At 36.3% G+C, this 13,201-nt stretch overlaps 1 protein-coding gene across 1 annotated transcript in view; it reads left to right on the top strand.

Moving 5' to 3' along the window:
• The first annotated feature begins 7,287 nt into the window (after window positions 1-7,287).
• emb (exportin-1 emb) overlaps window positions 7,288-13,201 on the top strand; it is a 55,570-nt gene continuing 49,656 nt past the window's right edge. Inside the window, exon 1 of the mRNA XM_089095429.1 lies at window positions 7,288-7,353. The gene's annotated coding sequence lies outside the window, so the exon portion shown is untranslated. The remainder of the gene's footprint in view (window positions 7,354-13,201) is intronic.

Here is a 13,201-nt window from a genome sequence, read left to right as displayed (position 1 = left end):
CCCCCTCCCTCCTCCCCCAGGGCCCGGGGCAGCCGTTGTAAGTATTTGTCTGGGGGCATATATGGTTCTTATGGAAGTTATGCTCGTATAAACTGCGGAGGGCTCATATGATTGGAAATTGAAAGTTCTTGTTCACTTTTTAAGAGTCCAAAGGGATCGGAGGGTAACTAGCCCCCTCTCCACACCCTATTTTCCTCAAACCCATCCGATAAGAGCTTTGAGAGAGCCATTTTTCAAAATAGTTTAAGGGTCAGATAACAAAAACTCCAGTGTCGGCACATCCCCCCAGGTCTCAGGGGGCAGGCATTGTAAGCTATGTCCTGGGGCCGTATGTGGTTCTTATGAATGGGATGCTCGTATAAACTTCAGAAAGGGTTCATTTGGACGGAAATTAAAAGTTGTAGTTCATTTTCTCAGGATGAAAAAAAGATCGGAGGGCAACTAGCCCTTCCCGCCCTCCATGCCTTGTGTGTATCGGATGGACAAACCCATCCGATAAAAATTTCGGGTGTCCATTTTGTTAAAAATAGTTCAACCATCATATATTAAAACTCCGGGGTCGACGAAATCCCCCAGGGCCCAGGGACAGGCGTTGTAAGTTATACTCTGGGGATATATATATGGTTCTTATAGAAGGGATACTCGTATAAACTTCAGAGAGGGCTCATTGGATTGAACATAGAAAGTTCTAGTTCACATTTAAAGATTCAAAAGAGACCGAAGCTTAATTAGTCCCCCCCCACGTCCTTTTTCCCCAAACTCCTCCGATAAAAATTTTGAGATAACAATTTTGCTAAAAATAGTTCAAACATCAGATAATAAAAACCCTAAGGTTGATACAAACTCAATTTTTTCTCTTTAGTATTGTTCCTTTGATACCAGTTTTGATACTTTGAGGAGTATTTAATTTTTTTTTAAGACTGATTTCGAAACAAGGAAGTTTTAAAAGCTTGAAACTTTTTGCAATAAAAAACAAAAAAAAATTAATCAAAAAAACTTTCGGAAAAATAAGTTTTTCAAAGAAAAGTAAAGGCCGTTTTAAACTTAAGCTCAGCAGATACAAATACCTATTAAAATTTATACTCAAAAGGACCAGTAATTACTATTAAAGAATAAAATAAACCCAAAACGAACAGAAATTGAATAAACAATCATAGCAAAAACATACAACAAGTAATAATATAAATAAATAAATAGATCTTAAAGCAATCAATGCTTAGATTGAATATGAAAATCAAGCTTAAAACAAGAAAAAAATAAAAATTTTGTTTGTATTGATTTTTTATTCAATTTTTGTTCGTTTTAAGTTTCATTTATACTTCAATAGCAAAAAATCTTTTTTGTTTTAAGCTTGATTTTCTTATCTTCGTTTTCTTGATTTTCTTGACTTCTGCCAGTCTACAGGGGCATGTACTACTATGACTGACAGCCTCCTTTCCTAACTGTAAATAAAAACCATAAGCCTACTGCGTCATTGGCGCTTAACTGAAAAGGGATTATATTACAAATATTTTCTTTTCCAGTTCTTACAGCATTGAAATTAAAATACAATTACAGTGAAATAAATTCTTGAACTGATGGATCTTTCAACAATTAATATCATTATACATCAAATATTCAATTTGATGTTGTTTATACTTTCCAAGACTGTTCAAGACGCATATAGTTTTTAGTAAAGCGCCAATTACGCAGTAGGTCTTAAACTTTTACTGTGAGAGAAGGAGGTGATACCCAGACTTTTGTTTGTGGTGATTTTAGTTCGTTTCAAGCTGGATTTCCATATTCAGTTTAAGTTTCACTCGTTTTAAGATTTATTTATAAATTTACATTAATGTCTATTGTATGTTTGTTTGCACTGATTGTTTGTTTAATTTCTGCTCGTCGTAAGTTCCACTCGTGCCTCAATAGGAAAATATTTTTTTTCGTTTTAAGCTTGATTTTCCTATTCATTTCAAGCCTTACTCGCTTTAAGATTTACTTATTTATCTAGATTATTACTTGTTGGAGTTTTTTGCTATGATTGCTTATCTAATTTCTGTTCGTTTTGGGTTTCATTTATTCTTTAATAGTAATTTCTGGTCGTTTTAAGTTTGAATTTTAAAAGGTATTTGTATCAGCTGAGCTTAAGTTTAAAATGGCCTTTACTTTTCTTTGAAAAACTTATTTTTCGGAAAAATTTTTTAATTAATTTTTGTTCGTTTTTATTGCAAAAAATTTCTAATTTTTAAAAATTCCTTATTTCAAAATCAAACTTTAAAATAAAAAAGTATTCATCAAAGTATCAAAACTGGCATTAAAGTAATAATATCAAATTGAAAAAATGAGTTTATGCCAGCCTCGGTTTTTTTTTATTTATCGGATGTTTGAACTATTTTTAACAAAATTGCTATCTCAAACTTTTATCGGATGGGTCTGGGGAAAAGGGCGTGGGGGGTCTAATTAAGCTTCAGTCTTTTTTGACTCTTTGAAACTGAATTAGAAATTTCTATTTCCAATCAAATGAGCCCTCTCTGAAGTTTATACGAGTATCCCTTGTGCAAGAACCATATATATCCCAAGAGTATAACTTACAACGTCTGTCCCTGCGTCCTGTGGGGCTGTGACGACCCTGGATTTTTAATATCTGATGGTTGAACTATTTTTAACAAAATGGTCACCTCGAATTTTTATCGGATGGGTTTATCCATCCGATACACACAAAGGCGTGATAGGCGAGAGGGGCTAGTTGCCCTCCGATCTTTTTTCACTCTGAGAAAATCAACTACAACTTTTAATTTCCATTCAAATCAACCCTCTCTGAAGTTTATGCGAGCATTCCTTTCATAAGAACCTTATACGGCCCTAGGAAATAGTTTACAATGCCTGTCCCGCGGGCCCTGGGGGGATGTGTTGACACCAGAGTTTTGTTATCTGACCTTTGAAACGTTTTGAATAAATGGCTCTCTCAAAGATCTTATTGGATGGGTTTCAAGAAAATAGGGCTTGGAGAGGCGGTCTAGTTGCCCTCCAATCTCTTTTGACACTTAAAAAGTGAACGAGAACTGTCAATTTCCAATCATATCAGCCCTCCGAACTTTATACGAGCATACTTTCCATAAGAACCATATATGCCCCCAGAGCAATACTTACAAGGTCTACCCCGGGCCCTGGGGGGGGGGTCAACACAGAAGCTTTTCTTATCTGACCTTTGAACTATTTTTAACGAAATGGCCATACGTAAAGAAGTTTTTGTTATATGATTTTTGAACTATTTTTAACAAAATGGCTACCTCAAATTTTTAATCAGATGTATTTGGGGAAAAAGAGCTTGGGGGCAGTTGCCCTAAGATCACTTTTGACTCTTAAAAGGGCACTAGAACTCTTAATTTCCAATCGAATGAGCCCCCTTTGAAGTTTATACGACGCCCCCATCTATATGAAGTGCCTCTGGGGAAAAAAGTAAAAGGAGTGTGGGGGGAGGCTAGCTGCCCTCCAATCACTTTGACTCTTAAAAAGTGAATTGCAATTTTTAATTTCCAATCAAATGATCCCTCTCTGAATTTTATACGAGCATCCCTTTCATATAAACCATATATGCCCCAGGGCATAGCTTATAACGCCTGCCCCCGGGCCCTGGGGGGTTGTGTCGACACCTGAGTTTTTGTTATCTGACTTTTGAACAATTTTTAACTTAATTGCAATCACAATTTATTTTATTGGATGTATTTGGGGGGAAAGGGGCGTGGGGGGGGGGGGGGGCTTGTTGCCGTCGAATCTATTTTGACTCTAAAAATCTGTACTAGAACTTTCAATTTCCAATTATGATTGGATGTGCTTGTGGAAAAGGTGGGCGTTAGAGTGGGGTTAGTTGCCATCCAATCACTTTTGCCTATTAAAAAGGGCACTAGCCCTTTGAATTTCCAACTGAATGCGCCTTTTTTGAAGTTTCTACGACAACGCATTTTATAAAATCCTTATATGCCCCCAGGGCATAATTTACAGCCCTTGCCCTGAAGGCTGTGGGGGAGTGTCCTCCTCAAAAACTGAATTTATATTTGGAAATCAACTACACTGAACAAAATGGCTATCTCAAAATTTTGATTGGATGTGTTTTGGCAAATGGTGGGCGTGGAAGGGGTGTTAGTTGCCTTCCAATCACTTTCGACTATTAAAAAGAGCATAAGCCACTCCAAGTCCCATTTGAATGAGCCCTTTTCGCAGTTTCTACGACAACTTCTTCGATACGAAGTGTTCTGCTCTAAAGGAAAAAATTAATAAATAAAACATTGTGCCAACATCGTTCTTATATGCCCCCAGGGCATAACTTAAAACCCTTGCCCTGAGGGTTGTGGGGGAGTATCCTCCTCAAAAACATATTTTCTATCTGGAAATCAACTACGCTGAACAAAAAGGCTATCTCAAAATTTCGATTTGATGTGTTTGGGGGAATGATTGGCGTGGGGGGGGCGCTAGTTGCCCTCCAATCACTTTCGAATATTAGAGATGGCTCTAGAACTCTCGATTCCAAATCGAATGAGCCCCCTTTAAAGTTTCTACGACGACCCATTCCATATGAAGTACCTCTGGGAAAAATAAAAATAAATAAATAAATAATAATAAAACATTGGAGCCGTATGGCCTTTACTATAGGCAACCCTACAGCGTTGCCTCTGAAAAGTAAAGATCACCATCTAGTAATGTCTAGGGTTAACTTAAAGTTGCAATTTAGGAAGATTAACTACCTTCTGGGAAGCTATGACGTTAGTAGACTCCAGGATGAGAGTTTGAGAGGAACTATCTAGGAACAGTTGAATACGAGACTGGGGAGTTTAAAATTTAACATTGTAGAAGATGAATGGAATAATTTTATTGGAATGTTTGTGAAGTCGCTGATGGTGTCTTAGGGAAGAAAGTAGGAACGCAGCTATGATTAATAGTACAAGAGAGGAGGAGGGGCTTGTACAAGAATTATTTGAGTGATAGATTGTATGAAAATAAGAGGAATGTAAAGAAAGTGGAGAAAGCATTAAAATACCAACTAAGGATGTGTAAATTGTAGGCGATGGATAAAAATGCCAAAGATCTTGAAGATGCAGCTAGAAAGCATAATTTACAATATTGTACGGGTATGTTAACAAATTGAGAGGGAATAGTCAATTCCCAGCTAAAGATGGGAACAAGGCTATAATTAATTATATTGAAAGAGTTAGATAGAGATGGGTAGAACATATTGAGAATATGCTAAACCCTGATAGTTACATAAGAAGATATAGAAAAGAATGAAAAATTTGGCGACGCTTTAGATATGAAGGAAGATTTATTTTGCTATAAATAATTAGCGATAGTGATAAAAGGATTGAAAAATAATAAGGCCCCAGGTTCGGATATTGTGGTAAGTAAGTTTCTTAAATATGGTTGTTATGAGGTTAGAAATAAGTAATTGGAGATATGAATGTGGTTTTTGAAAAGGGGGAAGTACCTAGTGATTGTAGAAAAACTTTAAGTAAACCCTTCTGTGAGCAAGATGATAAGAGTGAGTGTGGTAATTATAGAGGTAGTAGTCTAGATTCTGTAGAAAGCAAATTACTTCGTATGATGATAATTTTTAGACTTTGAGATACTGTAAATTAAGTTTTAAGAGATGAACAGTATGATTTTAGGAAGGGTATGGTCGAAGGCAAGGCCGTATCCAGGATTTTTTCGGAGGGGGTTTTACTAAAAAAAAATGTTTTGGGGGGGTTACACAAAAAAGGCATATAAATTTTGTTTATATTCATTTTTGTTACGTTTTTACGAGTGAGACAGACATTTTGGGTGGGGTTCAAATCCCCCTAACATCCCCTCTGGGTACGGCCTTGGTCGAAGTGTATGGAGGATGTGTCGACCAAATTTTCACTCTTAGGTCAATAAATTGAGAAATGCCTGAGTTATCAAAAACCTTTAGCTATAGGTTTTATAGATTATAAGCAAACGTTTGATTTAGCTGAAGAGCTTTAGTGAAGGTCTTATTCTTGTATGGTATACCAGACAAACAAATTAAAGTGATTAGTGCTACAAACGAGAACAACATTGCTGCGGTTAAGGCAGGAAATGAGGTTAGTAGCAGGTCTCGTGTCAAATCAGAATTAACAAGGGTTGCGTTCTATCGCCATACATATGGATCATTTTAATAGATTATGTTTTAAGGGAATCAAATATGGAATCGAATGCGGAACTGAAACTCTCCTGGACTTAGAATAGGCTGATAGATTTAAGCATCCTGGATGAAAGTGTGAGAAAAATGAATGAACTTTTAGATGTTTTGCAAGTTCATGGCGCTGAAATAGGTACATTTCATACAATAGGTATAACCTTCTTAAGACCATAGGCGGGTCTGCCTTGTTTGCCTCTTTTTTGAATTCTTGATCAGCATGCCTAAGACTCTAGGCAGGGGGCCTCTCAGACACCCCAGAACATCATAGGATTGCTTATTAGTGCTTATAAAGGTATTCCAAGCATATACCTACACCTTAGCTAACGCTTTTTTACATTAGAGACATATCTCTAATTTCGTGACATATCTCTAATTTAGAGACATATCTCTAATTTAGAGATATGTCACGTCAACCTAGCGTGCCGGAACATGTTCCCCCTCAACAGGGTCTTCTAGGCTCAAGGCTCTAGGCAGGCATGCCTTTCCAAAAACTAACCTGACAAGTATGTGTCCAATAAGAGAGTCATTCATACTGCTGCCATTTACCCGTGCCCCAGCCATTTAAACATTTGCCTCTCAATTACTTGGACTATCTGTCTTGGCTTTTCTCTGTCTACAATTACCCAGCCCAGTCTTGATGCAACCGATTGCCCAAAATACTTGATAAATTCAATTCAAGTACAATTTATACAAAATTGTGTTTTTATCGCACTGTCTATGGCTATAGTTAAAATAATGTTATGATGATTAGACATGTTTTATCGATAATAGATTATCGAAGATTTTGCTTTTCGCCTATCAATCTGAGTCAAAATAAAATGGTGGTCGATTTCAAAAGGATTTGAAAAGGTCATAAGAAAGGACTTAAAGAAAATTGGAACACCTTGGGAGGGGGTAAAGAATGAAATTTTGTTTAGGTTGGGAAGGAGGAGAAGCTTCTACAACTGTGTTTGCATCAGACAGCATCGTTTTACAATGAATTGTTTGTAGTTGTAGTAATAGATTAGATTTCCATTATGTCGGTAAAACGCTAAAAGGATTATCCCGCATGTGTGACATCTAGATATTTATAAATGAATATTTTGAAAACGCGCAATTTTTGTGTCGCGCAGCATCCTGAGAAAGAAAAGAAGAAAAATTTGATTTATTTAATTGTTCAACTAAACCTACAAAAAATAAAGGTAAAATAAACAGAAAAATAATTAATATTCAAATCAACCTCTAGGTGTGTCTGCTATGCCATCGTAAGAAAGAGATTATCAGAAGCTACATTTCAGCTTGATGGAAAATTTTACCTTTTCTCCTAGAGCTAGCCTGTTTAAGCCATTCTAATTTAGTCTATAATGGAGATGTGGGCTGATACTTTTTTGTTTCTCAATTCATTCCAGATGTGGTACGATTTTTCCCAAAAATTGTCAGTTTTGTCAGATGCACCCTGTCAAGTTCCTCTTCAAACAAGTAGTAGGCTATCAAAAATTTACAATCTTGGGTAAAATTCCACTTTAGGAACTTTTGGCTATATTAGAAAGGGGTTAGGTTAGGAAAATGAAACTTTCAGGAATAAGTCTACAGGCTAAAGTATGTCCTGGGAAGGTGTTTTGAAGTACCCACCTCCACTCCTTCTCCCTCTAGATGGCCCAGACCTTTGATGACCTTTAAAGATCTGTGTTATAAAAGTGAAACCTTGCAAAATAGATCTTCTGCTTAACTGAAGTGCAACAAAACTGTTTTCATCTTCACAACTTTGCTCAATCCCAATTTATAAGGTTTTACAAATATGTTTCCTAAATTTTGAAAAAAAAATCATTGATATGGCTTAAAATTCTACTCAAATAACAGGAATTGCATTTTCAGAACTAAAGCCAAAGAAAAAGAAACCAATAACTGATAATTAAAGTAATAGCCTATGTTGTTTTGTCAAAATTCAATAGGTAGAGACATGTTATGTAGGCAAATTTCAGACCCTCTAGAGGGAGAAGTATTGGAGGTAGATACTTCAAAATACCTTCCCAGGATATACTTTGGTACAGTTCTATGAAATCATATTATTGAGTTAGGACAAAAGTGAATACACCATTCAATGCCTTTTTTTATGCTGATTAAGAATATAATAAGCATTTCTATTGCAAATGAATTACAGCCCCCCCCCCCCTATATCTGCGCAGTCCGGGGTAGGGTAGGTGTTTCCGCACGACGGAGGGGGAGTGTAATTAAATTGTGATAGAAATTGTTATTTTATTAATAATAAGCATAAAAAAAGGCATCAAATGGTGACTTTATTCCTAACTCAATAATATAATTTTGTAGAACTTTACCTATACTTTAGCCTTTAGACACATCCCTGAAAGTTTCATTTTCAAACCTAACCCCTTTCCAAGATAGCCAAGAGTAGCTAAAGTAGAATTTTACTAGAAAATATATACTAAAGACAACTGATCTGGGATAATGTTCATATTAATGGATTGTTCAGATAGCTAAGAAACAAACTTACTTCTACAGTCAGAATTGCATGATGAATATAGATTTAACATTCTTTTGCATTGGAAACAAGCTTTTCCCCCCCCCCCCCTCCTAGTGTGCAAATATATACCATGAATTAGTAAATATAGAGGTGGGGTTAAGTTCATTTCTGATGCAAATGAATGTTAAATTTGGATTCAGGATGCAATCTTTACTGAAGAGACAAGTTTCTTTCTTAGCTATGTGAATAATCCATTAAGATAAACAATAGCCTACCCCTGATCTGCTTCTGTGGATGCTTGAATTATACAGGTTTATTTTAGTTTTGACAAGATTTTTGAAGAAAAGCTACTAAAGTAAAAACACTAAAGATACTATATTTAAATGCTGATTCACTACCAAACAAATTATCAGAATTAAAAGTAGAAATTGCAGCAAAGAACCCAGACATAGCAGCAGTGGTCGAAGCTAAGCCTAAACACTGTCAATATATCCCAACTTTACAAGAGTTGCCCATCAATGGCTACAAAAGCCACGCCTTGAACATAGATCAAGAAGAAGGTTGGGGAATTATTTGCTACGTCTTAGACAATTTATCAGTCCAGAAAGTATCATCAATGACAAATGGACAGGAAATTATTTGGCTTCAGATATCAAACCAAGCAACTCTAAATTTGGCTGTAGTATATAGAAGTCCAAATAGCAGAGCCGGGAATGATCAAGTACTCTTTAAAGATATTCACGCCATATGTCAAAGATTAACAGAGCCAACTCTTATCATTGGAGATTTCAATTACCCTAACATAGATGGGGACCTTTCACATTTCCTAGAGCATAGCGGGTCACCCTCATAGAGGGAATTTCTGAAGATAGTGAACAATAATTACCTAGAACAGCTTATTGAAAAACCAACAAGAATCCAAGGAAGCGACAAGCCAACACTACTGGACCTAGTCCTATGCAGTAATACAGAACTAATAAAAGAACTTACTATAGGTCCTCCTGTTGGAAAATCAGACCATGCTACAATTTACTTAGAGGTGATTATAAGTTGCAAAATTATGAGAAAAAAAGAGAGGTGGATGTATTCAAAAGGTGATTACAATACCATGCAAACAGAGCTAGAAGTTTTTAACTGGACTGAAATACTAAATAACACAGATCTAGTAGATGGCATGTACAGAAAGTTTGCATCCGTAATCATAGACCTCACAAAGAAGTATGTACCAATAGTCAAAATATTTAAACAACCGCCTCTAAAACAAGAGATCCTTGACCTAATAAAAACCAAGCAGCAAGCCTGGGAGACGCTCGAGCAGAGTGATACCAAAAGTAATCATAGAAATTATCGCAGAATTGCCAACCATGTCAGGAAAGCCACTAGACAAGAAGCAAGCGAAAAGGAGAGGAAAGTAGCCGAAAACTCAAAGATCAACCCCAAGGCATTTTGGAACTTTGTGAACTTAAAAAGAAAAGAACAGCCGGTTATTCCCAATCTTAGAAACTCAGCAACAAATATAACAATCAGTGACCCAATAGCTAAAGCCAACCTACTAAATCAGCAGTTTTCACAACAGAGAGGGACAAAGATGAAAGTCAAGAGGAATGTCAGCCCCTAGTCGTAGGCAAATTTTAAGAAATAGAACTGACAATACAAATGGTCTAGAAAAAACTAAAAAATCTAAACCCTTACAAATCAGAAGGTCCTGATGGCCTACATCCTAGAGTGCTCAAAGACCTGGCACAAGAGATTGCAGCACCATTGCACTACATTTTTGTCAAGTCGCTACAAACAGGGAACCTGTCTGATACATGGAAGCAAGCAACAGTGATACCCCTCTTCAAAAAAGAAAGCAAATCAGATCCAAGTAATTACAGACCTATCAGTTTAACCTGTATCACATGCAAAATGCTAGAATCTTTACTCCATGATAATATATTACAGTACCTACTCAAAAGAAGCCTCATTTCACCCGCACAGTTTGGATTTCTCGAGAAAAGATCAGCAGAAAGCCAGCTACTTGTCACTACAAATGCCTGGAGAAAATATATGGATAGTGGGATGCAGGTAGATATTTTATACTTAGATCTCAGAATTGATAATGTCTCACAAAGTCAACTTCTTCAAAAACTACAGTCTATCGGTGTTGGCGATACTATCCTAAAGTGGGTTCTCAACTTTCTGAAAGGAAGATCTCAGCAAATGAGACTGAAGGGATATCTTAGCAGCAATGAGACAAAAGTAACAAGTGGAGTAGATCAAGGTAGTGTTCTGGGGCCTTTACTATTCAATATTTACATAAATGATCTCCCAAATAACATAGATTCAGATATACTGCTTTATGCAAATGACACAAAAATCTTTTGCGCAATAACAAGCCTTGAAGATACAGAAATACTGCAGCAAGACTTGAACAAAATAGCAGAATGGATGAAAAAATGGAGCATGGAAGTGAATACAGAAAAAAGTTGTCACATTCAGCTAGGCCCAAAACATATTTCTCAGCACTACTGCTTTGAAGGACAACAGATACCTATACAAGAAGAAGCGCAAGACTTGGGAGTGACATGACTTTCACCAAGCACTACGAGTCAATCATCTCTAAGTCATCACAAGTCTTCGGAATTATTCAAAGAAATTTCTCTCTTACTGACTCAACACTGTTTTCTATACTCTTCAAATCATTAGTGAGACCAATAATTGAATACGGTCATACAACAACCAGACCATTTTTTGAAAAAGACAGCAATGCAATAGAAAATATCCAAAGGAGGGCTACTAAATTTGTTCTGTCACTTAGAGACTTATCATACCAAGACCATTTGAAAAAACTGTCGCTCCCAAGCCTCTCATACCAATTTTTAAGAGGAGATCTTATTGAAGTATACAAAATATGCAACGGATACTACGACAACATCCCTCCAGAAGAGATAATAACATTCAAGAATAATAACCAGAGAGGTCACGAGTTTAAGCTAACTGAAGAACGTTTCAGAAGAGATGTTGATAGATAGGCATTCAGCAACCACATTGTCTCCAAGGGGAATGCACTACCATCAGACATTGTCAACTCAGATTCAGTCAATGCATTTAAGAACAAGATTGACAATCATTATAGTGATAAAGCATTTGATTATTTAAATTTTTGTAGATAGAGGCGCAAGCCTGTTTTCACAATATATTATTATTAATTCAAAAATATTCAAAAATTAAATAAAAAAAACTAGTTTTTTTAACTGAAAGTAAGGAACAACATTAAAACTTAAAACAAACAGAAATTATTCTGTATATGAAAGGGGCTGCCCCCTCCTCAACACCTTGCTCTTTACACTAAAGTTTGTCGTCCTCTTTCCAATAATGTTTCTGTGTCCTTATCAGTGCCCGACTTGTTAATACTGGCAATACAGTAGTGTCGTTATATGCATGCGTCTCCAAAGATGGTATACAAACAAGGTCTAGGTGGATCACATACGTTCAATAGGCAAGAATGCAGAAAGGGATTTTAATTTTCATCAGCAAAGAATCAAGTGTGTACTTAAAGGAAGCTATATCTATGTGATCTGATGATACTTTTGTAAACCAACAGGGTCTGGTTTTATTTTGCAAAGGGGATATGTAAATGTTGAACTGGAGGTGTAGATGGCTGCTTGATGGGAAGTCATCTGAAATGTTAAGAATGGTAGATTGAAGTTCTGGATTATCATACAGGACAAAATCAAGGTTTGAGGCTGATCCAAAGTTATGAACATAAGTAGATTTAGGTAGGACAGACATGCCAAGCAAAAGTGACGGCAGAAACATTGTGTAATATTTGCAGTGAAGGGTCATTCAGATTCGTCTCGAAATCACTGCAGATGACAAGCCATCTGTTGGTAGCTTGAATTTTATGGAGAATTTTTTATAGTGACACAAAAGCTGATCCAAACTTCTTATCAGAAGTATGGGTACGGTAATTAGTCGGAATATAAATACACAATAAAACAAAACATCATAGCTCAACAGCAATATAAATGTCACTTGAATCAAACAGTTTGTGGTAACGAACTGTAAGTAAGGAGTGACCCAGCTCAATGGTAACTGAAACTCTAGAAAATGGGTTTTTGATACCAATAGATACATCAAAAGAATCAAATTTCAATGCTGATTTCAAATATATAACTTTCATCAAGTTTAGTTCAACCCATCAAAAGTTACGCGCCTGAGAAAATTTGGCTGATTTTCAAAAAAAGGGGGAAAGACCCCCTAAAATTTATAGAACCTTAATGAAAATCACACCATCATATTCAGCGTATCAGAGAACCCTACTGTAGAGGTTTCAAGCTCCTATCTACAAAATGTGGAATTTTGTATTTTTTGCCAGAAGAAAGATCACGGATGCGTGTTTATTTGTTTTTTTTCCCCAGGGGTGATTGTATTAACCCAGTGGTCCTAGAATATTGTGGGAGGACTCATTGGAGCGGAAATTAAAAGTTCTAGTGCCCTTTTTAAGTGACAAAAAAATGGAGGGCAACTAGGCCCCTTCCCATGCTCATTTTTTTCCCAAAGTCACCTGATCAAAATTTTGAGAT

The sequence above is a fragment of the Artemia sp. Qi Xiang Cuo genome, chromosome 10 (assembly GCF_049724085.1).
Source record: "Artemia sp. Qi Xiang Cuo chromosome 10, ASM4972408v1, whole genome shotgun sequence".
NCBI classification, from domain to species: Eukaryota; Metazoa; Arthropoda; class Branchiopoda; order Anostraca; family Artemiidae; genus Artemia; species Artemia sp. Qi Xiang Cuo.
Note: the sequence above shows the minus strand (reverse complement) of the source record. Positions and strands in the feature narration are given on the sequence as shown.